This window comes from Pseudonaja textilis, chromosome 1 (genome assembly GCF_049901715.1).
Source record: "Pseudonaja textilis isolate UNSWEBS1 chromosome 1, rPseTex1.2, whole genome shotgun sequence".
NCBI lineage: Eukaryota > Metazoa > Chordata > Lepidosauria > Squamata > Elapidae > Pseudonaja > Pseudonaja textilis.
The window spans coordinates 209679372-209707348 of NC_141990.1; positions in this window are offsets into that span (position 1 = coordinate 209679372).

Consider the following 27977-nt stretch of genomic DNA (forward strand, 5'->3'; position numbering starts at 1 on the left):
TTCATTTTCTGACTCAGAGGGTCCTTGTTTAGTAATTGGGATACCTGGAAGAGGCTTTGAGGTGATACAGAGCACTTCTGTCAGAAGAACGGTGTCATCTTGTCAAAGCGAAGGGCAGTGGCTTTACGCAAGCTTATCTCCATCCATCCATCCATCGATCATCTCTTTCTCTCATAGCCAGACAAAAATGTTAAAAGTGTTTTAGGAACTGTTTGATGGACCTGCCAACATCCTTTGTGCTCCCTCATTACTATACCTTCATCTGCCTCAGGAACGGGGTCAGCTGTAAAGGTGCCACATTTACAGTTTTAATTTGAGATAAATTAAGGAAAGCAATTGGTTGTTTCCCCTGGTTTGGCTTCCTCTTCCAGTGGGCATCATCAGCAGAAAAATAGCTCACTTTGAATACACCTTCTCATTGTTCTGAGACTGTAGATAAATAAACGCATATATAACATACACAAACAAACAATTACACAACACATACCTTATATTAACCGATATGGGATAAGAAACACCAACACTTAATATTACACATATAACCTCTGCAAGAATTTCTCATGCTCAAAACTAGAAACTGACTACGAACACCCATAGATCTAGCAGTAATTAATAAGCTACATCAATGCACAGAAATGATCAGACTAACTATGCTATTAAAAAACAGGGAAGAAGAAGAATATGGTATAAATGGTTAAAAAAAGGAGTAAAGATGTTTTGTGAAAACAACTAAAGAAATTTCAAAGAAGAATATGATATATGACTTATGTGTATAGATGTAAAGTAATGTAGATACATAAGTATTATACCTTAACAGTAGTATAGTAAGTAAGGAACTAGTAAGTTAACTACAGACAAAGCTATGGTAAATGAGCGTAATTGTTATTAAATGACATGTACGCTGCTATGATATCGCTATAAAATGTGACAACTTGGTTCTCTTTTTTAAATTTTTGAAACTTTGAATAAATAAATATTTTAACGCATACCTTAAATTTGGGGAGTAAGGCTAGATCTGGGCTTTGGAGGACAGGTTGAGCCAGCTGATGTAGAAAGTGGTCCAAACCTTTGTCCCCCAAGATAGCCTGGCTGTCAGAGCTCAGGCACAGAAGAGGAACATAGGGTTCTGTCTGCTCCATTGGAAGAGTTCCCTCCCTCTTCATCCTGGACCCCAACACCTGTCAGTCGAGTCATCAAACTCAGAGGTGGGGCATGGGGTGGAGCAGCCGGAGGATCAATAGTAAACCAGTTCCTTCCTTGACAAATGCTCCAAAGGAATGCTGGTGCCAGCAAGGAGTCGCCATGACTGAGAGAATAGGCAAAAATGACATAGGAGGACAGAAAAGCCCCCGTCCCATCAAAGTCATCAAAACGGTAAAATTACAGAGCCACCAAATCCTAGGTTAGCAGAAGCAACAGAAAATCTAAAATGGCCCATCACTAGGGATGGAAGCAATAACACACAGCTGGCAGAACTCAACTCTGTTTCCCATTTGAAGCCAGCATTCAGAGCGGGCATATGTGCTATTCTAAATAAAGAAGAGCTCTCAAATTCTATTTACAACAGGAATGTCAAACCTGCATTCTCATGGTGGCATCATGTGACATATTGGGACTTTCTCCCCTTCACTCAACAGGACGTGGGTGTGGCCAACATGTGATGCATCCAGCCTGTGGGCTGGGAGTTTGACAAGTTTTATTTACAAGGACTCCTGTGAGTTATTTTATTTATTTTTATTTTATTTATTCATTTGATTTTTCAATCTCTTACAGAATAATAGGTATAAGTATAAACATGAGTAAGGACACAGAAAATAGGTATGATTAAATGAAGACAATAGGACAGGGACAATGGTTCACTTATGCACACATTTTGATTTAGCAATATCATCATTTATTTCCATCAACCTGGTAGTCAACCTAGGTATAGTAGACATAGTCCTCAACTTGCAACCACAATTGAGCCCAAAATGTATGCTGTTAAGTGAGACATTTATTGAGTTTTGCCCCATTTTATGACATTTTTGCCACTGTTGTTAGGTGAATCACTGCACTTGTTAAGTTAGTAACCCAGTTGTTAAGTGAATCTGGCTTCCCCATTGACTTGGCTTGTCGAAAGGTTGCAAAAGGTGATCACATGACCCCCAGGACACTGCAACCATCATAAATGTGAACCAGTTGCCAAGGATCTGAATTTTGATCATGTGACCATGGAGATGCTCCAAGGGTTGCAAATGTGAAAAATGGTCATAAGTCTCTTTTTTTTCAATGCCGATGTAACTTCAAATGGTCACTAAAAGAACTGTTGTAAGTTGAGGATTCCCTGTATAATAAATAACTTTATTCCTCAATTATTTTGCCAAAGGGAAACCTCTCTAAGCCACTAATCATGCAGATGGGTGCCTTCTGGGAAAATATCTGAGGAAGGGAACATTAAATAGTCCTTTCCTCTCTGCTATGAACTTGATGACCATTGCTATCCCTCCATCTCTAATACCAAACCACACTAGTTGCATCACGGTATATTTTCTGTATATGAGTCAAGCAGTATTTCAGGCTAACTCTGCCCACAGCCTGGAGTTCAATCCTTACTGGCTCAAGATTGATTCAGGCTTCTATCCTTCTGAGGTTGGTAAAATGAGGATCCTTTTTTTTTTTTTGTCTTTTAATGACGCTGTAATCCTTTACATTGGAATGGAGTTGGGGCAACTGAATGGAGCCGAGTGTTTACTGGCCAGATGCCCTTCCTGTCGCCATTGCAGAGTTCACAGCAGATAATTATTCATTGTGCCCAGAGAGAGACATATCTGCCGGTACCTAGGATCAAACTCACAACCTCCTGATTGTGAGGCAAGTGTTCCACCTTTAGGCCACTGCACCACTTTAAAATGAGGGTCCGGATTGTTGGGGGCAGTATGCTGGCACTGTAAATTGCTCAGACAGTGTTGTAAAGCACTGCGGAGTGGTATATACGTCTAAATGCTAATGCTATATGTCGCATCATGAAATATGAAATATACTTGAATAGAATTCATTGTGTGTGTGTGTGTGTGTGTGTGTGTGTGTGAGAGAGAGAGAGAGAGAGAGAGAGAGAGAGAGAGACTCCCTTCCAGATTTTCTGGGCTGGTACAATTACCCAGTACACATAAACAGATTTCAAAGCTGTAAATTGGGCACAACTCAGGAGTGCCAGGCAGTGCTTGTTGAATGGTGATGCTTGTTGAATATCCGCTCTCATTTGTTGTCTTCCAGAAACTGATGGTGCTGATTCTTTTTGCCATTTATTCATGCAAACTAGGCATTTTCTCTTACACCCGATGCGTTTTGGTTAACATCTATTTCTCTTCTGCTCATTACTGCCACGTTTGGTTCTTCACTGTAGATCACGCTTCCTGATAGTTTTGATCTTCCTCTGTGTTTTATTTCTGATATGGGTAAAGGGAGATCAGCAGTAGCAACAAGGAAGGAAGCATCATGAACATTAACAGCGAGTGAACATGTCACCCTAAGCTTGATTGGTTTAATCAGGACGGATTAAATAAATCATAGTTGCTCGTGTAAGATGCTAAACTATGGAGTATGGCATGCACAATATCCTAAGCAAAACCAAGCGAAGCATATTATGGCTTTAGATCAAGGTATGAGATTAGCTTTAGAGCAGTCTCCCACAGCTCAGTCAAAATTCTCCTTCTCTTTTTCTGAGCCAGAAGACAACCAACCAACATCGATTTGCTGTCCCTAAAGCCAATTGCACTTCTGCTCTCACTTGAAGCCACAATAAACTGTACTGCCTATTCCCAATGACTCAATGTCAATAGCTAGCAAGAAAGCCATGTCAATCATAGGATGTGCAAGAGGTAAACCTTCCCTTCACTCTCTACCGATGTGAGCAAAGGTGTTGAATATGATAATGAGGAGGGAAACCTTTGAGGGAAGGTTTCCCTTTGGTCTGCCAGTCAGGCGGGAAAACTAATAGTTTAAATTGATTGGTTCACGCTACAGGCGGGAAATTCAAGGGATCTCAGTGGCTGAGCTGTCAGCAGCCCCTCCCACATCTCTCCATCTAGGGATCAGCTACTCCTATAGGATCTTTATGTGAAGAGCAAGAAGAAGGACTTTTCCTGTCAGCTCCCTGAATGTGAACTGTTCTGTAGAGTTGGAGACCTGAAGGCTTTGAAGACCCTTCTCCCCAGTCATTGTAGCTGATTCCCAGTGGGTGGCAGGGTAATGAAGACACTTGGTCAAAGCACTGATAGGCCTAGAGGAGAAATTACAAAGCAGAACAGAAGAGCTCCTTCTTACCACATCATCTCTCTCAGCATTCGATCTAGCTATGCCTACATGTGGGTTTAATGTCTATGGAGATTCTCAATCATCCAGGTCAAATGAACTTTCTATTTTTTTTCTTTGAAAACCTTTTACCTCTCATCCAAGAAGCTTCTTCTGTTCTGAATCCACCTTCAGGATATGTGTTTAGAATTTTCTTGAAGGTGCACTGAACTGTTTAAAAGCAGCTATCCCTCAAACACGGGGAGGAGGATAATGTGGTGCAATGGGAGCCTCCACATCTGCCAGCCTCTCTATTCTTAAGCACAGATTCTGTCTAAGTGATGCTATATGGGGGAGGGTTGTGTGAGGAGTCCTCACTTCTCACTGTGCTATGCGGCCTTCCCATCCCCTGTTAGTCTGCCCTCAGAGATCGCTTGGTTCTGCCAATGATAGAATGGTCAATGAAGTTTATCAGGCTGCATCTACAACAACAAAATATATATAGTAAAATAGAAATACTACATCCAGGGAACAAAAGTTGACTTAAAGTTGGCTCAAGTCATATTGAGAATCAGAGAAAGACAATGCCATGGACATAGCAAAAAAAAAAACCCTCATCTTGCCAGGGTAAATGCATGCCATAAATGCAAGTAAGGAAAGCACTTTATCTTTAGTTTTAATCTTGATGGCCCAACGTTCTCTATTGGTATGGCATAGAAAATGTGTGGTGATAGGAACTAAGTTGTGGAGATTGTTCTGAATTCTTCCATTCTTCCATATTCTGTATAGATATTTTAAACTTTGAAGAAGGCAGCTCAAGAGCTGCTGCCTAGAAAATCAAACCAAATCAACTATCCCCCCCCTCAAAAAAAGCTACAGTTCAAAACTTCTGTTCTCTATGTCAAATAGCTGTCCTGTCCAGTAAGAAATTAATTTGCAAACATAGGCCTGGCTAAGACCCAATGATTGAAAAGTGCAGACATCCTGTTTCCTTAATTTGTTCAAATCTGATGTTTCCAGCTGAACATCTCTGCATGCTGAAAAAAGAACTTATGCTATATACTCACTAAGACAAAGGTCACCTATAATAATACTCATTTGCATGCAAGAAGACAGGAAAATCTGAATTTGTTAAAGAGACATATTTGCGTCTCACCTGAAACACAAAGGTCACATTATAGATTGTTTCTTCATTCCCCACTCAGTAACAAGCCAGTAAAAGATCAATGTCACTCAATATCAAGGGTATCACCTCTCCGGAAATAGACGCATTAACTGTGTCAGTCATTCTATGAAAGATACATTAGCACTGATTTGTGCTAAATGCTTTGGATATTGATGATGATAATGATGATAATAATTCTTTGTAGTGGGATACTTCTCTTCTAAAGGTTTCAGAATTCCTAACAGGGCTGGTTAATAGGGCCTCCAGTAGTAATTAAGACTCGCCACAGTTCTGTGAAACAGGTAGGAAACAGATGGTGGAAAATGAGCCACAGGAAAGCTGAAATAACCTGTTCAAGGTCATTCCATACATCTCAGACACGATGGCAATGGTGGGAAGAGCATGTGGTGGCAGCTCTTATTTGCATTTCTGGGAAACACAGCCATTGTTGTTCAGCTTCTCTATGCATACTGGAGAAAAAGTCCTTTTATTTTTACGTTTGCAAAGGCAGCCTGGTATTTAAAAGGTGAATAGTTTGAAATGGAAAGGCTTATCTATGCACCTGCTTCTAAAGGCAAACACACAACGATGCGTTGAGCCTACCAACAGAAAACTCTTTTTTTTTTTTTTTGCACAGCGTAGCATTTACAACTAGTGTATGTGTTTATGGAATTCCTGACACTAGGCATGGCTTTTCAATGCATCACACTGTTAAATTAAGCATTAAATAAAGGTGACTGTTTCTGTACCTTTTAAAAAATTGCAGGAGGACTATTAAAAATAGGAAAGAAAAAAAAAATAAACACTTTTTTTTCTTTCTCCAATAAATTTAAATGGGTTGTACTTCAAAACAAAACAAAACAAAATCAAAGAAATGCTTAGGTTTGTACATCTATTTTTTTTAAAAAAAAAATAGGACAACTATGAGCTAAAATGGTAATATCAATCAATTTTGCCTTTGATTTATGGCTGTGGGACAACTGTCAATCTGCCATTGTTTTTGCTAGAACCTTAAATGTAAAGCAAAGAGAGGAAAGGGCACCAATTTGTAACAAACATTAATTTCTTAAGTGAAAGAATATCAGATTGTTCCTTGATATAAAGAGAAGACAGAAGGAGGTGATCAAAATCGCTCCTAAGGTGCTACTAATAAAAGGACTGGAGGAGGTTTCTCCTTAGCTGAAGGGCACACTGATTTCTCCCCAGATGTCAGGAGAAATTTATACCAGTTCAATACTGTCTAATACCTCCTGTGGTTTTTTTGTAGTAGCAATGAAGAAGACCAGGAAATCGTGACATACTTTGATTTCTCCTTTATAGTAAGGAAAGTCTAGAAGTTTACAGAGGCCATTCTGAACTAGCCTGCTAGTTTTTCATTTTTGCTTACTGGACAGAAGAGCTTTTCCCACTGTGAAAATCTCAGACTCATATGCCAGTCAGTCAAGGTCCAGTCTTGCAGTTTCCTGACTGTAGCAAGGCCATGACATCATGGTGTCAGGTTTTTGATAAAAACTATAGAGTTGCTATTATTTGTTGGGAGCTTCTATAAGGAATCGAGCATTATATACTGTGGAAACTAGCCAGCCATAGGGTAAGAGCTGTGGTGGTGCAGTGGTTAGAATGCAGTATTTGCAGGCTAATTCTGGTGGCTGCCAGCAGTTCAATTCTTACTGACTCAAGGTTGACTCAGCCTTCCATCCTTCCGAGGTGGGTAAAATGAGGACCCAGATTGTTAGGGGCAATACGCTGACTCTGTAAACTGCTTAGAGTAGGCTGTAAAGCACTGTGAAGTGATATATAAATCTAAGTGGTATTGTTATTTCTATCTCTGATGTCATTATTAACTTTCTCCTGACAGCCTATAAAAGATTTAAGTATTGTCTTGCGTGGTATGTGTGCTTTTTATTTTCAATCTGTTTTTGGGTAATAATAAAAGCTTAAAATCCCTTTATTCACTAGTGTTCTTTTGTCTCTGGATCCAAAAGAACCAATTGCCTGGGCACCCAATGACTGCCCTGGCACTTGGCAAAACAGTTTTGCATAATATTTTGCCGCACTACAGGGACCATTACCCAATCTGGCTCAGAATATGAATCTGAAATGCCATGCATCGGTCACTTTAGAGATAGCCCAGTCTGCCTCAATAGGCAGATATAAAGTGAGATTTGAATTAATGGAACTCTTTTGTTCTACAGTCCGTGGAAATTCTTATAACTCTTTTTTCTTCTGCACATTACTATTTTCCTTCCTTCTCCCTCCCATGCCTTCGCTGCTTTGATTGAAAGTGAATTTCAGATAGATAGGTCACTGTGATTTGGTGCAGAGGGAATGGATTGTTTGTAGTGAATGTTAATTTTCTCAAGGCAGTGGATTCGACTGTTGCATACCGACAGGATTAAAGGATATAGTTAATGAAAAATTATTTAGATTTCACATAAAACAAAACAGCTTCCTTGTGGGACAGCTAACTAACACAATTCAGAACGTACTGCTATACAACTGTTTGTGATATGTGCCAATTAATATGTTGGAAAAAATCAAATCTTTCTCTCAGCACCCTACATTTTTCAACCCTTATGATTACCTTGACAGATCGTAGGTGTGCTGATTTGCCACCAGCCTATCAAATACTTAGAAGGTGAGAGCTGGACAGCACCAAAAAATGACAGCTAATGACTTAAAAGCCAGCCATCAACACACCCCAATCAACATCTAAAAAGCCACTTACAACAGACACTATAAACACCACACAGAGAACAACTAGAGATAAGTTCCCTGAAGATGGGCTTCAGCACAAGTCCAAAAGCTTAGAAGGTAAAAACTCTGGTCCTGTTGACTGACTCAGATTGGATCCTTAGAATGATTTCTTCACATACTTCAGGAAATCCGCAGTCATTTATTGTAACATCCACATTTCTGTTGAGGATCATAAACTTTACATATTAGTTTGAATAACAACTCAGCTATCTGATTTGTTTCCAATTGAGCTGCACATTTGGGAGAAAATGTATGACAATATTCGTAGTGTAATATATAAGTTTCACTGAAAGATGGAATTACAAGAAATGTCACAAATGTTTATTTATTGTTATTATCTGAGGAAAGAGGGAAACAATAGTGGTTTAAAAAACTTTTTTTTTTTTAGCCATTTATAATCTGTCTAAAGTAGATAGTGCTGAGGTTTGATACTGAAGGTGACAGAGAAGGGAGCTATAGGTAGCAAGACTGTGAGTTGGATAAGGAGAAAACAAAAAACCTAGTTGACAAGGTTTCAGTTAGGGTAGCAATTGATTGCTTCAATCTATATATCTCTTTATAATATTCCTATCAAGAATAATGGGAGGCTGCAGACAAAATCTTGTCTTGCTTTGACAGGGAGAAATAAATACAAATAGTATGTCAAGGCCATAAATAAGCCACCACAAAGTCAATTTTCCAGCATGTTCTCAAATGCTGACATGCAACTCCATGTTCCCAAGATTTGTGATGACATAAATGAAGTACACAACAGCTACAGCCCCACTATATCCCATCCATTGGTTCATTTTTGTGCCAGAGCTATAAAAAGGTAAGAGAAAATTAGATTACTGTTCAGGAGGTACAGATACTCGTCTGGATGTGATGAACAAATCTTGGAGGAACATAAGTGGCATGAAGAAGTGAAAATACATGAAAGAGTGAAAAGAGAATGAGGGAGGGAGGGAGGGAGGAAAGAAGGAAGGAAGGGAACCAATACAGTTTATTATCGCATCCCTTAATTGTAGCACAAATATGACCTAGGCAGCCAAGCACTGCTTTTATATGAAACTATCTCATGAGCTTTCCTTCAGCTCACAGTGGAGGCAGCTTCCAGTTTAAAACAAGTATTTTCCCTCTTCTTCTCACACGTTTTCTTTGGACACAGATCAGACAGCTTCCATAATGTGGTTCATTTTATAATGAACCACATTATGGAAGCTGTCTGATCTGTGTCAGGGCCAGAATTTGCTTGGCTGGCAACTTGCTCTGATCCTACCCCTCTCTCCAATAGTCACTAGTCACTGTCCTTCATAGTCTTTTGAATAGAATAGAATAGAATAAAAGAGTTGAACGGGACCTTGGAGGTCTTCTAGTCCAACCCCCTGCCTACTCAGGAAACCCTACACCACTTCAGACAAATGGTTATCCAACATCTTTTTTAAAACTTCCAGTGTTGGACCATTCAAAACTTCTGGAGGCAAGTTGTTCCACTTTTGGTTTTAGTTGCAAGAGAGCCTCAAAATCTGGCTTCCACAGACATCTGTTCACTTCACTAGTGCTTTCTGAAGCTTCCCATGGGCTCCTTTAAAAATAGATTTAGTGCTTTTCTGAAAGAGCATTAAACCTGTGTTTAAAAATCACCTGTACTGTATAGGACATTTATTTAAACTTGAGTGTTGAACTGGGAAACAAAGTTCTTCTAGATGTGTATTATTGACTCTGTTACCAATAGAGAACCAGAACTGCCAATACATATTTTTATTATTTCTGCCTACAAAGGATTTAATATGGCTACATTTGTCATAGTTTTTATTAGAGTGGGGCAGGTAGAGGGAGAAGACCTTTCGCTTAGTTAACTTGTCTCCAAGACTATCTGGGAACCGATTTTGAGGAGCTCAGTTACAAACCAGACAAATTTGGGTTTGCAGTAGATTTCACACTTCTTTGTGAAGAGGGCAAGACTCTGGTCTGAAACTAACTAACAAGTCCAGATGCACTACTGGCCTGCTAGCCAGATAATATGACAAAAGATTAAGCAGATCACTCCAAGCCCGAGCCTACTCCACCTCACTTTAGGGAGAATGATTTTTTCCCTATTGGGGTGTACTCTCACTTGAAGGGGAAATGAAAGTAGGGGAACCTGTTACACATCCAAACTGTCAAGACAGAACAATTTCCTACTATTACAGAAGGAACCTCAACAATTAAAGCAGAAAATCATATGCTGACATACTTTTCTATTGGGTCAAGGACTGGCGAGCAACCTTTTAATGCAACCATCCAACATAGCCTTGCAGGATGCCTACACGCTTGCTGGGTCTTTCCATCATGGAAGTAAGTTTTAGCCCAGTAAGCATTAATAGCAATCAATTTGCACAAAAGGTCACATCTCCAAAGTATTTGGTGTAGGGAGTGAGAAAGACGACTCCAATGTAGATGATGCATGTTCTGCTCCCAAAGAAAAGGAAATAAAGTGTTTTTAAAGTCTAGAACATCCAGTTAATGTTCAGAAACAGCTCAGGGAGACAGCTCTCTAATTCCCTGAAGTACGGTATAAGAAGGACTTGACAAATTCTGTGATGATGATGATGATGAGAAGGAGGAGGAGGAGCAGAAGGAGGAGGTGGTGGTGGTTACTCATTCAGTCTTGTCTGACTCTTGGTGATTTTATGGGCCAGGTCTCTCCACATCTTCTAATCTTGCACTAGTACTTCTTTCTATGCTCTGGCTGATATCAATATTGATGGTGTCCAGCCACCAAATTCTTTGGCAATCTTGTTTCCTTTTACTGCTAACTCCTCCAAACATAAATACTTTTCTATGGTGATACCTGATCTAAACAAAGGTAGTTTTAGACATTCTGTGGAGTTGCTTTCATGATCTGGTCTAACCATCAGGGCTGGCAGTGGGACAATAAAAGAATTCATCTGTGGTGTTTCTTCCAATACTTGTCAGGAGTGATATTCTCTCAGCACAAGGGGAACAGATTCTGATCAAATTTGGGACTTCGTTAAACTGCTTATATGCTACAAATACCACTTTCTAAAGCTCCATTTTCCTGACCTTGGTCAGCACACTGCACTTGATAAAAAGCCGTCCACAAAAGAGACCTAAAACAAGAGGGATTGATGACATCATCAAGTATTGGCAAAAGAAAGCTCAAGACCATAATGATTGAAAATACAGTATGCAGAACAGGCCTCCATCCTGCAGCAGATAGACAATGTCTAGAATGATGATAAATGATGGCCAGCAAGAATGTAGGAAAGAGACAGGGCCTGTGTTGGCCCTTTTGCTTCAACAATGAAGCCTTGCTTTATCAGTGCCACAGATGGGCTGCCTTAGGCAATTAACACAGAGATATTAGGCATAACATTACATTCTTCATGTTGTCCATGGAATTCGAGGGTGATATTCACAGTCTAAATTCAATTTAAAAAATATGTGAAAATATGTATTTTCTTAATATAAGGAGGATGAAAAGGACTCAGGATATTTTAAGATAAGTGGATATAGTTTGAGACATACCCATTAACAAAACAATAAAGCAAAATTAATCCAGATAACATGACTGTTGAAGGACCACTAAATTCTCAGTAGGCTGGGTAAGTCCTTCTTGGCCTCCAATCTAGGGTTGCTGACAACCTGTAATAATTTTTTCTAAACATAGATGCAGAATATGAATACCTCTGTCATTTATAATGTTATGAACAAATGGAAATTTATTTTCAAGAGAAAATTGCTTGACCCAACCTCTCCATTCATTAAGAACTAAATCTATGATGTAAATTAGCAGAGATAGTTTCTTTTATATTTGTGCATATTTTTTGTTATTTTATCCAACCTGTCAGTGAACCCATGAGGAAGGGAAGCAAGCACTTAAGATAACTAATATGTTGGCTTATTATAAAAAGATAAAAAGGCAGAATGCATAATTAAAGGCAGAATGCATAATTCTGGAAATTATTGGCCTTTCAGATAAATGTTGCTAATGCTCCCTCAAGACTTGTGAACCAAGATAACCATGAAATTGTGTCAAAGGTTTTCTTTGACTTAGATAAGGGGTGTAAAACTCACAGCTCGTGGGCCAGATGTGCCACATTCTGGCCCTGCCCCCGCCCGATTTAGTGAAGGGGGGAAGTCCCAATACATCACATGACAATGCCGTGATGACACAAGTTTGACACCCCTGACTTAGATGTTTGTTTATCTCCTTTCTAGCAGTGGGATTTTGCTATTGATTACTCTAAATATCATACCAGCTGGTAATCAAACTCTTTAATTTTCATGTTGGAAAGAAAATGCAACAGCAAGAGCAGTTGGTAATTTAAATGCCTCCCAAAAAAGGAGTAGCTGTCATCTGATTAGGAGAACTTGATCTTTCAGCTGTTTAGATGACATTTAAAATGTAATTCCAGGTTCCAAAATAGCAGACATTCAACATGGTACAGCACAGTCTGATGCTATACCCTGCTGGGATGAAGATGTGGGAGAAAGATGTTTGTCTTCACTTTCCCAGGAGTTGTGTTATATATAAGGCCACTTACAGAGCCATTCTATCACATCAAAGAGAACCAAGGAGGAATGGGAAATCCACAGACCGAAGGCCTGCACGGTGGTACTAAAGATGTTAGAGGATAGATCCATATCACTACATTAAAAGCCTTAGGGAAACTCAGTTTTTCTACCATGAATTAGACACAGTTTACAAGTAACCTGTACACAGGATGTGTTCTATTTTTTTATGAACGATACCTGTCCTCAGTGGAGGTATGAAATAACCGAAATAATAGAATAACAGGATGGGAAGGGACCTTGGAGGTTTCTAGTGGACAATTTGTTCTCCATGTTCATCTTACCCCACCACATTTTTTTTTCATTTTTCTACTCTACCAAAAATGAAAATGGATTATGAAATATTATATTTTTTAAAAAAAATTTAAAAGACTCCATAAAATGGTTTAAAATGTAGCCTTGTATTACTGCCCCTGAAATACATCTAAATATTCTGCTGTAGAAAGATTGCTGTGTTGGGGCTATTGACAACATCAGTTTTTACATAATTGTACATGGCTATTCAGTCAACTCTCAGATTTCTTTCAGTGAGAAGAATTAGCCAATGGAATAGCTTGCCTCTTGAACTTGTGGCGACTCTCTTACTGCAAGAAAAGATTGGACATCAATTTGTCCAGGGTGATATAAAGACTCCAGCCTTGGGCAGGTTTGGACTATAAGGCCTCCAAGGCGAAGGTGCTATTCAGCCAGTTCTGACAGGTTCTGGAGATGGAAATTTTGAGTAGTTTGGAGAACCAGTAAATACCACTTCTGGTATTTACTGCCTCCCAAGTCCCAGCTGATTGGAGTCCCAGCTGATTGGCTGGGTCTTCTTTTGTTGCCCTGCACAGGAGAATGGTGCTGGAAATCAGGTTAGTAGGGTGGGGTGGAAATTGGGATTTTACAGTATACTTCCCCTGCCATGCCATGTTTGCCAAAGATAATGAAATAAAACAAGTATTTATGTTTATAATTTGGTTTTAGTCTGGGCGGTTGGTATGATTTTCTGTTGTATCTCTCTTAATGGATGTTTCAGGTTTCTACACCTCCCAGAAACCATTAGGGTTGGGAGGTTATAATATTCTTACAAAACTAAACTATACTGAATAAAAAATAAAAAATATATATCTTTTCTGAAAGTCTCTCTCACACCACCACCACAAAGGGGGGAAAGTTTTATGTTTTCTGAAAGAATCATATCTACTCATGAATAATTTTGGATCTTGTACATCTAAAACTTCTGATCTATCTTGTTTTTCAAATGGCTCCTTTCAAAGACCTGCACTTATCATTCTTCACCATCCTTCTAATTGTCCATTTCCATTGGTGATGGCTTTGTTGGTAGCATTTCCTTCTTTGCAGCAGTTCTTTCTCTCCCTTCCTAAACCTACCTAACAAACAGCAGTAAAGGTTTTGGACTGCATTCTTACATAACAGCTATATTTGGAAGGGTAGCCATATGGATATTGTTAGCTCTTATCAGGATTATCCTATCTTCCACTCAGTAAATTTTAAGCAGTTTTCGACAAATTGAAAACAGTGAAACTGGAGTACAAATAATCAAAATGACATAAAAAGATTGAATTAAAGTTCAATAATGGAAATTAAAAATGTATAGAATATTACAGGTTTACACATCATTTTTCCAAAAAACGACGTCTGCTTTAGGATTGTTGCCTCTGACCCCAGATTGGGAGGCACCAATTATAAATTGTCCATGCTTGATTTGTAATAAAAAGTAAATTGTCTCAGTTAAAACACTAACAATTAAGGCATGAAACATTGAATGGCTACATTATTTTAACAATGAGTATGGTGGGAGGAATGCATAAAGAAAAGTGACAAGATAGGTTTTTTTTTTAAAAAAAACCCTCATTTTAATGGGCATTATCTATTATTTCTATATAGATAAATACTGTGGATATTTGGCAAAGTGGACTGTTTACAGAGGCTGTTGCTGTCTCATTTTTTTTCAAGAAATGAGAGATGAGAAAACAGAAATGAGATCTTAATAGCTCAGGTATTGAGGGCTGCTTGGAAATTTTTTGATGCATTCCTATTTTTATGGACTTTGTTTGTCATGCTTAATTACATTTACAGACATTTGTAATGAATCCTGGAGATGATCAGGACTTGCTTAAGAGAGGCAATAATTCTATACCCATTAAACACGGTGCTGATGAAGCAGTTTCTTCAGAAAATTTCCTTGAACTCAGAGGATTGCAATATTGCAGTTCCATAAGCCCCTCCTGCAAAGAGTTTGGGAGGGTGATGTTTATTTCACTCCGGTGTGTCTTTGATTAAATCAATTACCTGGACGTATCTCAATCTGACCTCGCTTCTGACTCCATGATATCAATTTGGAGCATCTTGGTGGATAATTTATTTTGGATAAAAGTGTGCCACCCTTCAATTCATGCTGCTTTATTTCTGAGATAGAGATAGTGGTACAGTAATACTAAGGAATGTGATTTTCCCAGCCATGAAGTCATATGTCTTCAAAATATAACAGTTACTCTGAAAATATTTGGTGCTACAAACTCAAGGCCCTCTATCAAATAAGTGTTTTGACTAGATGTGCAGAAGCTCTAGGATGAAGTACTCAAGAAACCATATTGTGCAATCAAACTATTAAAAGGTCTTCAACCATTTTTTCTCTGATTTTATTTATTTATTTATTTAGGGGGGGGGGAGACAGAGACAGACACACACAGAGAGAGACAGACAGAGAGAGAGAGACAGACAGACAGAGAGAGAGAGAGACAGAGACAGAGAGGCAGACAGAGACAGAGCAGGCGTCAGGCATATAACAGTTCATTATTGAATGATGGTGCTCTGCAGGGTTTATATACAAACATGACAACTAAACTCACAGCAACTTAGTTCATGATACCTTTTTCTATCCTGAAAAACCATTCTTGCTTCTGGCATTAACCCACTAACTCATGCATTGATGGATATGTTTGTCTTTTATTAATTTGACCAGATGCTACCCATTGGATGTGGTTTCTGCTTTTAGACAGCTATTTTTCTTAAAGTGCTGATTGTTGTGGACAAGTTAATGAATGTGCTAGTGTGATACATGTCATGGCCAACATCCTCGCAAAGAATGTGCTTCCTGTTGCTATGGACTTCATGCCAAAAATTTCATGAATGTAATATTTCTCTTCACAAGTTCTTTCAACCATAGAAGCTTTCCTAAAGCCAGTAAAGAACGTTTCTGTTTAAAATGGGTGGAAATGAGATGGATATTCCAAACAGGCACATTGTCTAACAGTTGAGAATGTAAAAAAACGAACAAAAAATGCTAAATAATATATACATTTAGATATCTGGCAGTCCTAGCTTGCCTTTTGCCAAGAATGTTGCAAGGTGCTGAAATATTGTAAATCAGACCTATACAAAATTTATAAGATTCTTGCCAGGGTCCCAATAAATATTAGATGTTTGAAGAAATATCTATTCCTCTGTTAAAGTTTACTCAGTGACTTTTTGGTGAAAAACAAACTCTTTTTTATTTTTATATTTTCTGTTCTTGAAAGTTATTATATATGTATTGGAAAGCAGAAGTTTACTTCAAGGTTAATGCAAGTCAGGTGATATAATTCTATTGCTCAGCCACGAATTGAAGTCCTTTAATTTTGAATGAAAGCTGAGGTACAGTGGAAGAATAAAAATGTAGCAAAAGTTTAAAACCATTTTCAAGTAATTATAGGTATCTCATCCAAAGGACAACTATACCATATTTATGTCAAAATATTCCAGAAAAAGTAAATGTCACAGTTTATACCATATAGGGTACATTAGAAAATCTGTCCAATCTTTTATTAATTAATTTGTTTATTAATTAAATCTGTTTGCGTCCCATCTCACCAGTTTCTCCACTGCATCTCATCTCCCCACCCTTCTTCTCCTCTCATTTCATATTATCTCATCATCTGTGTTAAATACACACACACACAAATACACACACACACACACACACACACACACATTGAAAAAAGGAGTACCATAGAATTATTTGTAGCATTATTAGCACATTTCTTCAAAAAGTACTTAGTTATAAATCATCTAAGTTCACAAATGAAAGTATTTAGTATTTGAGGGAAAAAAAATCATGCTTTCATTGTTCTGGAGCAGTGTTTTTAAAACTTGGCAACTTTAAGATGTGTAGACATCAACATGCTGTCTGGAGAATTCTGGAAGTTAAAGTCGAGATACTTTTATAGTTGCCAAGTTTGAAATACACCGCTCTAGAGCAACTGATGAAATTTACTTCATTTGGCTCTCTAGTGGTGATAATGATTGCCTGAATATTGATGAGTACTTTTCATATTCAAATCACCAATATATTTCAAAAGGACACTGATAATTAAGTGAAGCAATAAAACACTTTGTCTGGCTGAGAATGAATGCCAAAGCCTCTTGAACCGCTACGGTATCTACTAAAGATTATCTGTGCATGTCTGCATTATAAGCTGCTGTGTACAATGCCCAACATTTGAATAAGAGGGAACATGACATGGTGGAAGCAATACAAGAGCCTCCAAGGAGGGAGAACTGGAAGATAATATTTGGGCAATTAGCTCTTAAGAGGAACAATGGAGTACTGGCAGGTTTCCTGGAAGGTAAAAATCAAGTTTTCATAGTATTTACAGCTAATTAATTATATAACCAATGCTGTTCTGAAAGATTTGTGGATTCTCTTAAATAATGGACCATATTTGCAGCAGAAATCTGAATCAGAGCTTTTCATCGTAAATTAATTTGGACATTGATAATGCCATTTATCTTCACTTTAGTCACTAGTCCACTTAATGATAAGTGGTTTAACCATAACTTACCTTAACACATTCTTTGTGTTCATTTCATACAGATTTAATGAAAGATTTAGGATGTGGGTGAATTTATGGAAGAATTTGGGGGAAAAAAGTCTTCCCGTAACTCTGCTGGTTCCACAATCAGATGAATAAAGTTAGGTGGTTATTGTCGCCTGCTTCATATCACATTTTTTTTGCCACCACAATATGATCACAATCATCTCCTGGGACAAAGTATGAACTCCAACACTTATGCCACTCCCTCCGTTAGTAAGCCCAAATGCCTGAACCTGAAAGATTTTGGTGTAGCAAAGTGACCCCTTTTCCAAAACAAACTTTTGTCATTTGTTTACAGTTTAAAGCGGGGGTATCAAACTTGCGTCATGTGCTGGCTCCATCCCGGTCTGGTTTCGTGAAAGGGGAAAAGTTCCAAAACGTCACATGACAACGCTGTGACGATGCGAGTTTGACACCCCTGGTTTAAGGTAAACCACAAAGAGTGCAGGCCTCCTTTATGCCAGCAAATACATAAATTCTGTAATAAATAAAATAACACATAAGAAGTGAACTCCTGTATGCTTTATAGAGAGATACATAATCTCTTTCAAGCTGCCAATTCCAGGATATCAGGAATTAGATTTAAATAATGCTGATCTAACCAGGGTGAGCAGTTCAAGACTAAATATAAAGCACAATCTGTCAAGAATGGACACAGTGAATGAGACCTTAATCATCTCACAGTAGTTTTTTTTTTAAAAATACTCATCTTTTTGTAACATTCTGACTTTCTGAATGAGGGACTGGATGAAGAGTATCCTTCCTCTCTGCCCTCCAAAGAGCTCCAGCCAAGATGACTAATAATGAGAAATGTTAGAAATTGTAATGTTCAGCAATGTCTGCTGAGCCATATGTTTCCCACCCAATCTCAGGGCTACCTTATCCAGCAAGGAAAACCTCAGATGGCCCCAATACAGGTGAAACTCGAAAATTAGAATATCGTGCAAAAGTTCATTTATTTCAGCAATGCAACTTAAAAGGTGAAACTAATACCTGAGATAGACTCATTACACACAAAGCAAGATAGTTCAAGCTGTGATGTGTCATAATTGAGATGATTGTGGCTTACAGGTCATGAAAACAACAAATCCACAATCTCAGAAAATTAGAATATTGTGAAAAGGGTCAATATTCTAGGCTCAAAGTGTTCCACTCTAATCAGCTAATGAAGCCATAACACCTGCAAAGGGTTCCTGAGCCTTTAAATGGTCTCTCAGTCTGGTTCAGCAGGAATCACAGTCATGGGAAAGACTGCTGACCTGACAGTTGTGCAGAAAACCATCATTGACACCCTCCATAAGGAGGGAAAGCCTCAAAAGGTAATTACAAAAGAAGTTGGATGTTCTCAAAGTGCACATTAATAGAAGGTTATGTGGAAGGGAAAAGTGTGGGTGAAAAAGATGCACAAGCAGCAGGGATGACCACAGCCTGGAGAGGATTGTCAGGAAAAGGCCATTCAAAAGTGTTGGGGACTTTCACAAGGAGTGGACCGAGGCTGGAGTCAGTGCATCAAGAGCCACCACACACAGATGGATCTTGGACATGGGTTTCAAATGTCGTATTCCTCTTGTCAAGCCGCTCCTGAACAACAAACAATGTCAGAAGCATCTTACCTGGGCTAAAGAAAAACAGAACTGGTCTGTGGCTTCTGATGAGAGCAACTTTTTCATCTCATTTGGAAACCAAGGACCCAGAGTCTGGAGGAAGAATGGAGAGGCACACACTGCAAGATGCTTGAAGTCCAGTGTGAAGTTTCCACAGTCTGTGTTGATTTGGGGAGCCATATCATCTGATGTTGTTGGTCCACTGTGCTTCATTAAGTCCAGGGTCAACGCAGCCGTCTACCGGGAGATTTTGGAGCACTTCATGCTTCCTTCCACAGATGAAATTTATGCAGATGCTGCCTTCATTTTCCAGCAGGACTTGGCACCTGCCCACACTTCCAAAAGCACCAAAACCTGGTTCAGTGACTGGGATTACTGTGCTTGATTGGCCAGCAAACTTGCCTGACCTGAACCCCATAGAGAATCTATCTTTTTTTTCTTTCTCTTTCTTTTTTCCTCTTTATTTCTTTCTCTCCGTTCCTCTTTCTTCCAGTCTTTCCCTTTCCTTCTTTGCCCTTCCTCCCTCCCTCCCTCCCTCCCTCCCTTCCTTCCCTTCCTTGTCTCTATCTCTCTCACACACCTCTTTTCTGGGAAGAACTTATGAGCAGCGAGCGGAGTGGGGGAAACAATGTGAATGTTGGTTTGGCATGCTGTGAATTGAGCCAAAATCACCTTACCAAGAGTTAGAAGACTCCTGTAGGCTCTGGGTTACTAGATGATGCTATTTGCTTGGAGATGGTCACCTGTCAACTGCATGATCATGTTACTGGATGTTTGAGGTGCTTTGCATCAAAAAGTGGAGCTGGTCTTGCTATTTCTTTGTCCCCTATTCGAAATCTGCAAAACCTTTCCCTTTGCTTTTCCTCTGCTTTCCCTGCTCTGCTGGGCTGGGAGGGTCGCGGATATGCTCTGAAAGGGAAGTCAGGAACTCCTGGGGCTGCTTCCCATACCTGCGCTGCTGCCACCGCTGTGCCCCCCCACCCTCTGGACTGGCCCGGCACCCCATCTTGGCCTCCTCCCACCCAGAAAGGTCCCCGGTGGTGGTGGGGGGAGGCAGAAAAGCCCCACGTAGTGGGTGAGGGCCTAGCACAACTTGCAGGCTTACCTGTGAGCAGGGCAGGCAGATCAGGGCTGCTCAGTGTGGGTGGGCGGGCGGGCGAGCGGAGTGAACGAGCATCAGGCGGGTGGGGCAACTGAGTGACCAGCAACCAGAGAACCAGTTCGGGGGTATGGCCAGCAGAAGTTACTAATGGTTCTGCGACCCACACTTAATCACTGCTACAGGTTCTCCAGAACTGGTGAGAACCGGTTGAATACCACCTCTGGCATGCTTATACTTTTCAGAGGTCGGATATTGTTCTATGTACAATCCTTGTTTTATTGATTGCATGTAATATTCTAATTTTCTGAGATTGTGGATTTGGCGTTTTCATGAGCTGTAAGCCATAATCATCTCAATTATGACCCATCACGGCTTGAACTATCTTGCTTTGCATGTAATGAGTCTATCTCATATATTAGGTTCACCTTTTAAGCTGCATTACTGAAATAAATGAACTTTTGCACGATATTCTAATTTTTTGGGTTTCATTTGTACGATCGTGGAGAGATAGAGAGTACTCTAACTCTTTGCTTCCATCTGGTGTTTGTCTGAATTTGCACGGGTCAGATATCATAGCTCGTGATCTTTGTTCTCGTCCACTGTCTCTAAGCAGGAGAAATTGATTGGAGAGAAAGAAGGAAAAAAAGATACATTACTCTGGTGTTGTACTGAATGTAGAAGGCAGAAGAATATGCGTAAAAAATATAGCATGATTCTGGTGATAATGAATAGTGTTTCAATTTGTTCTAAATGCTAAGTAAATGACAATCTACTGACTAATTTACTGGGTGGAGAGGGAAAAGGCAGGATAAACATTAGACATATGGCTATGTCTCCGGTGTTCTAAAGAAACAAATACGAGTGACCCAGATTTAAACATGCAAATCTTTATTGGATAATTTTTCTGTTATAAGGTCTCTCTCTCTCTATATATATAAAAGCATTTGATGAGTGATTCTGTAAAATAAAAAATTTAAAAGGCAGGCTAGGCACTTTGATCATATGCATAATTCTAGTAACATAATTACATATTCCAAAATGGCATAAAGATGTGACCAGTGGTGCATTTCAAAAATGTTCACCACCGGTTCAGTGGGCATGGCTTGGTGGGTGTGTTTTGCACGTGCACACACACTTTGTATGAGTGTGCCAAATGCGTACTTTGCGCAGGCGCAGAGGCTTTCCAACGTACCTCCTGCAATCCTGCACTCTCCCTGTCGCTTTAGCAGCTGACACGTGGCAATCTGCTGCACCACACAAAGCAGCAGCGCTTCAGAAGCAGCGAATAAAGGGAGCCCGGGCGGGTGGGTGGGAGGGTCCAATAGCACAGCATCAGAGAGAACCGGTTCGGTCTCCACTGCTCATCGGTGCTGTCGGCTCAGCAGAACTGGGCCCAACTGGTAGAATACCACCACTGGATGTGACCCACCTCAAATGTTGTGCAACCCCCTCAGCGTTTGAGAATGTCTCCTTTATGGCCTGATAAATTGCAAGGTTTACACTGCCTTGTTATCAATATGGGGTCATGCCTCCTGTGTCCCCTTATGGTCCCTGATATGGTCTCCTAATAGGGTCATCCAGATTACATCATCTTGGTTTTGTAAAGCTGGGAATTCTATGGAATCCTTGCAAAGGTTTGCTTGCAAAGGAATAGTGTACAGCACAATATAAGCATATAAAGCAGTATACAGGTAGACCTCCACTTATAACAGTTCACTTAGGCACTGTTTGAAGTTACAATGGCACTGAAAAAAAATGACTTAGGGCCATTTTTCACACTTATGACCATTGCAGTATCCCCATGGTCATGTGATTTACAACTGACTCATATTTATGATGGCTACAGTATGCTGGGGTCATGTGATCCCCTCTTGCAACCTTCTGACAAGCCAAGTCAATGGGAAAGCCAGATTCACTTAACAACTGTGTTATTAATTTAACAACTGCAGTGATTCACTTAAGAAACATGGCAAGAAAAGTTGTAAAATGGGGCAAAACCCACTTAACAATTTTCTCACTTCGAAACATAAACGTTGGGCTCAGTTGTGGTTGTAATGTCATACCTCTGGTGAAGACTGACTCTGGGGGAGAGGAGGAACAGCCGACAGGGAGGGGAAGTGGATCTTCTTCATGGGCTGTAGCTGTGACAACTAAATAAGAGGATGGACATGTGTACAGGCTAGCGCTGGAAACAAAGCATGGAAATATCTCTAGTTTACGGTTCCTCTCTGAGTTTGGCTCCTTCCTTGTGCGTGTTTTGTTATTTGTGGATGTCCTCCAGCCCTTATCTTGTCTGGTTTGTGTTGTTTTTTCCCTCCTCCTTGTAACAGCTTGTGTGAAAGTTTTTTGTCTTCCGTCAAGGATATTTGGAGCTTGGAAGCAAAGTGAAGGAATGAAAGGGGCTTCACCAAGTTTTTGTGACTGTGTTTATTTTGTACCCCCATCCTGAGTCATCACATGTAAATTGAGGAATAACTGTACAAAATAAAATAAAATAAAAATAAAAAAAAATCGCAAACTCCTGTCAAGAAGGAAGTATGGTTAGGATGGGATTCAATAACTCCTTTGTTTACCTCTTCAGCACAATCAGAAAATGCATCATTCCCCTGGAAGCTTTTAGGGCAGCAGGAACCTTCTTAATGATGCTAAACCCAAGCTTTGTATTCCTTTTATTCCTTAAATAAATCTGAGGATAAATGCAGAGCACGTTGCTTTCAGGTATTTTATTTCCCCCTCTGTTGTTGCTGGGAAGAATAGTCTTTCTTTTAGCTGCTGAGGAACCTAAAGCTAATGCCCAGGGGAGCCAGAACTGGAGCTTCAGGGAAGAAGAATCTCAGACACTTTTATGTATGGTTCTTGAATCCTAACTGATTTAAAATATATATATGAAAGAAAATAAATCCAGATTGGCATCACACAAAAAGGAAACAGCTTTTGTGGCTAAAATATGATTGCAGGGCTTCTGTTTGCTTTATTATTTGCTTTTTAAAAGCTGCTTTTTTTCTGGGTCTACTGTCCTTTTTTGGGTTCAAGATGAGATGTTAGTATATAAAGGTAAAAGAATCCTTTTGTCCTTTGGTGACAAGGAGTAGTTCATTTAGTTTTCTTAGGACCAGTGTTTCAAGGGTTTGCCGCTGCTTTATTCCAAGGTCTTGTTTGGATGTCCTATATCTAGCCTACAGTTTTGGCATTCTACTCAAGTTATTATTCAAAGCTGGCTAAACGCTGCCATCTTAACATCTGTGTGTGTGTAGTTGCATTTCCCAAAACTGTTGGCAAGGTTGCCTAATTTCTGCAACATATTTTTGTGTCATGGAGCATTAGTCTTCACCTCTGGAGTTCTCAGAAGCCATTTTAATGTGAACTGCACTTGTCCTGACTGACAAAAAAAAAATTGAACCTGATAAATGGTATAAAGAGAAAGCAAGAATCAGTCCAACTCCTTGTTAGCTGCAGCGTAAATGGAAAACAATGTAAATCCTGTAGAAAATGATTCAGTGGGTAAGAAATTTTGGGTATAATGTGATGCCTGAACAATGGGAAAATATGTGAATGAAGGGTTTAAAATTTACACTAAATTATAATTTAAAAGAAAAATTATATAACATGATGCATCACTGGTATTTAACATCAGATAAGTTATCTAAGATGTATAAAGATATGTCAAATGAATGTTGGAAGTGTTGTTGAGGTAATTCCCCATTAGGAGAATGAGCGCATACAGGGAGACGTATTTGAGATAAGTTTTTGAATAATACACACACAGTACACAGATACACTGTACAGTAAATGTGGGTTTTTACTTCCAGAAAGGTTTAAGCAAAGTCCAAAATAGGCAGTCCAAAGTCATTCACAGGTAAAATCAGTCAGTTTTCATCCAGGGATAATCCAAATATCAAATTCCAGTGTCAAAAACAGTTCAGTATCAGACTTATATTAAATCCAGTAATATCAGTCATTTTGAAGAAATAGAGCAAGGGCAATACTTTCCAACAGAAGGAAACAGAGGGACTCACTCAGACCCACTCTCTTCTGAGACTAAGACTAAACAATCCAGGTTTCTGGCTCCATCTTATGGCCGTTTGAGTAACCACACCCAATTGTAGTTTTGCATTTTCTTAAAGTTACAGTTTTAAAATGTTTATCCTGGTTTATATATTTCTAACCCAAATACCTGTTAGGTGACTCATATTCCTAACAAGTGTAAAAGTAAAGAAGGGACTTTCTATCATCTATGGTGGACATGTGATAAAGCAAAAAAAAAATGGAGTATGATTCATATTTTAATACAGAAAATTTTGAAAATGAAGATAAAGATGAAACCAAAAAAATTTCTTTTGGGCCTAATGGAAAAAGTCTTGGAGAAAAAAAAATGGAACTTTGTTACTCTGTATGTTGACAGTAGCAAGATTATTGTATGCATAAAAATAAAACGACACTTCAATTCCTATCATGGATGAATGGCTGAAGAAACTGATAGAGTTGGCTAAAATGGCAAAATTGTCCATTTTGATTAAAGAAAAGAAGCACTTTTGTTTTCACATGGAGACTGCTTCTGAACTTTGTGCTTGAAGTGGAAAAGAATGAAACTTTGATTTTGGGTTTTACCAATTAGACTGATAGATTTTTATAGAAATGGTTCATTTATATTATTATGAAAAAACAAAAAGTTGTGATTTGACGTTAATTCCCTATTTTACCACAACAGAAAGAGTTGGAAATCAATGCTTCTTTTTCTTTTTCCTAATCCTTCCTCACTTCTCTTCCCACACTTCCTCCCCACTGTTTTCCTATTTATTTTTGTATTTTGTATCTCATTTTATCTTATAACTCAGTTAAAAAATGTTAAATAGAAAATGATTCAAGGTTAAATACTGTTACAAAACATAAATGTACATTAAATGTCCAGATGAATCCACAGAGTTCTGAAAACTAAATTGCCTACAACAGTATTAAATAAACAAGATTTCAATAAAATGAAATATCCTTTGGCTAAAGTTGATTCCCTTCTCTGAAGGTGGTAGTAGGACTTAGTGGGAAGGAGATCAAGTGTGGCTTCAAAAATATCCACTAGATGCATTTTGAATTCTTTCTCAGCAGCTTCAAATCTTCACTTTGCAGTCAAACTCTAAAAACCACACAGTTTTATCTCTAAACTATTGTCCCTGAATGGAATTGTTTTCCAACATCAGGAGAAGCCAATATTATATATTGAAGCTAAACATCCTTCAAACCTGGTTCAGAAGAGCTGCTTCAGAAAGTACCACCATCATCCCTGATTATCCTTCAAAGGGTCAAGCGATATGACCTAACCATGCTGGTTTAATGATTTTTATGTTTCAAAAGGGAAATCGGTACTGAGATGCTGTTTATCCAGCCTATATTGCTTTAGAGAAAAAAAGTATCGTATTGATGTGGAATGGATCTTCTATGAAGATGCATAGCATTATAGGATGTTAAAATGTTATTTTATAACAACGGTACAGCTTTTTTTTTTTTTTAAAGGATCCAGTTTTGGTGTAGTTGTTAAGGCACCAGGCTAGAAACTGAGACACTTATTGTGGTAGTCCTGCCTTAGGCCAAAGCCATCTGGATAACCGCCGGTCAGCCACCTTCTCTCAGCCCTAGGAATCGGAAAAGAGCACACCACTGCCAAAATCTTGCCAAGAAAATTGCAGGGGCTGGTTGAGACGGTTGCCAGGAATCAAAACCATCTTGAAGGCAGGCACACTGTTCTGACCCAGCTTCTGAACCAGGACAAACCCTCTGACGTGAACTCAAAAGATTCCTTTATTAGGAATGCCAGCAGCTGCTGCAAAAAGCTTCTCTCCCAGGATAACAAATCCATCCATCTGGAAGATGAACAATTGTCTGCCACACCTAGTCATCTCTGCCCCCTGCCTTTTGTCCCCAGAGCTAGGGTCGGGCCTCGCTAGCAATGGTGGCTCTTCCTTTCCCAGGATTTCCACTGCTCTTGTCTTCTCTGCCTTCTGTGCCTTCTGCGCAGCCATGCATCCAGCACTGAACCCAGCTATTCCACCACCTCTTCTTCATCAACCACCTTCAGTCCTGGGGGATGCTGATTCTCTCTCTCTCTCCCTCCCTCCCTCCCTCCCCCCCCTCTCTCTCTGCCAGCTCCATTCCCTCTTCCTTCTCAGAGCCCCTAGGTTGCCCTGATGCTGACTCTTAACTCCCAGGCCTCCTCCTACTCCTCTGATTAGGCTACTGGAGGGGCCAGTGGCTGAGAGGCCACAACACACAGGCACACAAACACACAGCCTATTATGTTATGATTCATAAAATTAATAATAAACATAAAGCATCAAGTTAGATTATATTGAACATTAGTTCTACCACTGTTTCCTTCTATAGTGCTGGCATGAAATTAACTGGCTTCTTCTGGTACATAGCTTTACCTATTTCACAACTTCATTAAAGTGGAAGCAAACAAACATCTTTTCTGAAGCAATAAGGAGTAGAGGAAGTCCATTTTCTTAAAGAAATGCCTTTTCTTCCTGAAATGTGCTACACCAGAAATTTTCTTCTTCCCTTTTAATAATCATAACACACTTCTAAAAATGTACATTTTTTTCATACTAGCTTGGTGCATTCTCTCTCCCCTCCCGCTTCCCTGGAAATAGGCCAGATGTTTGACAATTCCTGTTGTTGGCATTTAAATGTTTCCAGTACATAATGTCCTGTATTTCTAAGCAAAAGATATTTCTGTATTGATAAGTTTGGAAGTTGTTGAGGACATGAAAACAGGAAATATTTAAATGCTATAGGAAATGCCAATGAAAGAAAGTGAACCTAAAAAAATATATAAGTATTCTTATTTATTGCTTGATGTCTACATGTTTGCATGTGTTAATGAGTTACAATACAGAGAATATAACATATAAAACTATTGGCACCTTTCACTCTCAGCTGCAAAACAGGGCTTTCCACTGTCAAGTCAATTCACCTGTTCATGAGGAAAACCATTTATATTAAAATAAGAAATTATATCTACAAGAAAGTAAGTTGCTTCACCACTACATTATTTGATTTGCTTGCCTTGAAACAATCTCTGCTTTCATTCACGAATCTGGATCCAATCCATCCAAATGAAGTACCCCTTTCTATTTCTAACCAGCTAGCTTCCATTGTTCAAATCATTCTCACCAAAGTATGAGTAATAAATAATTAACTCATAATAGAAATAGAGAACAACAGGAACTCCAGTCTATCATTAAGTTAAGGAGTAATTATAGCAAAACTTTGGTGACAGGCTCTTCACCAAATCTAGGACATGGAAGATGGTGCCAGAGAATTCAAAGATTGAGCCAACCAAGTGATAAGGTCCTCATTCAAATCACTACCAGAAGTACAGGAGGTGAAATTGTTCATTAAAGTTGAACAAAGAGAGATACCCAAGAATTGTTTAGAAGCCCTAAATTCTCAGGAATTGACTGAACATGCTCCTTTTCTTGTAAGCATAAGGTTACATTTCATTATCATTGTAACAGTGCAAATATAATTCATAAAAACATTAGTCAATTTCTTCAAGAAAGACAGAGAGAAAAAGGCTGGGACACACTTGCTACTGATGTGTTAGTTGCAAATAAGATAAGATGAGATCATGAGATGAAGAGAAGAGAGAAGAGAAGAGAAGAGAAGATGTAGAC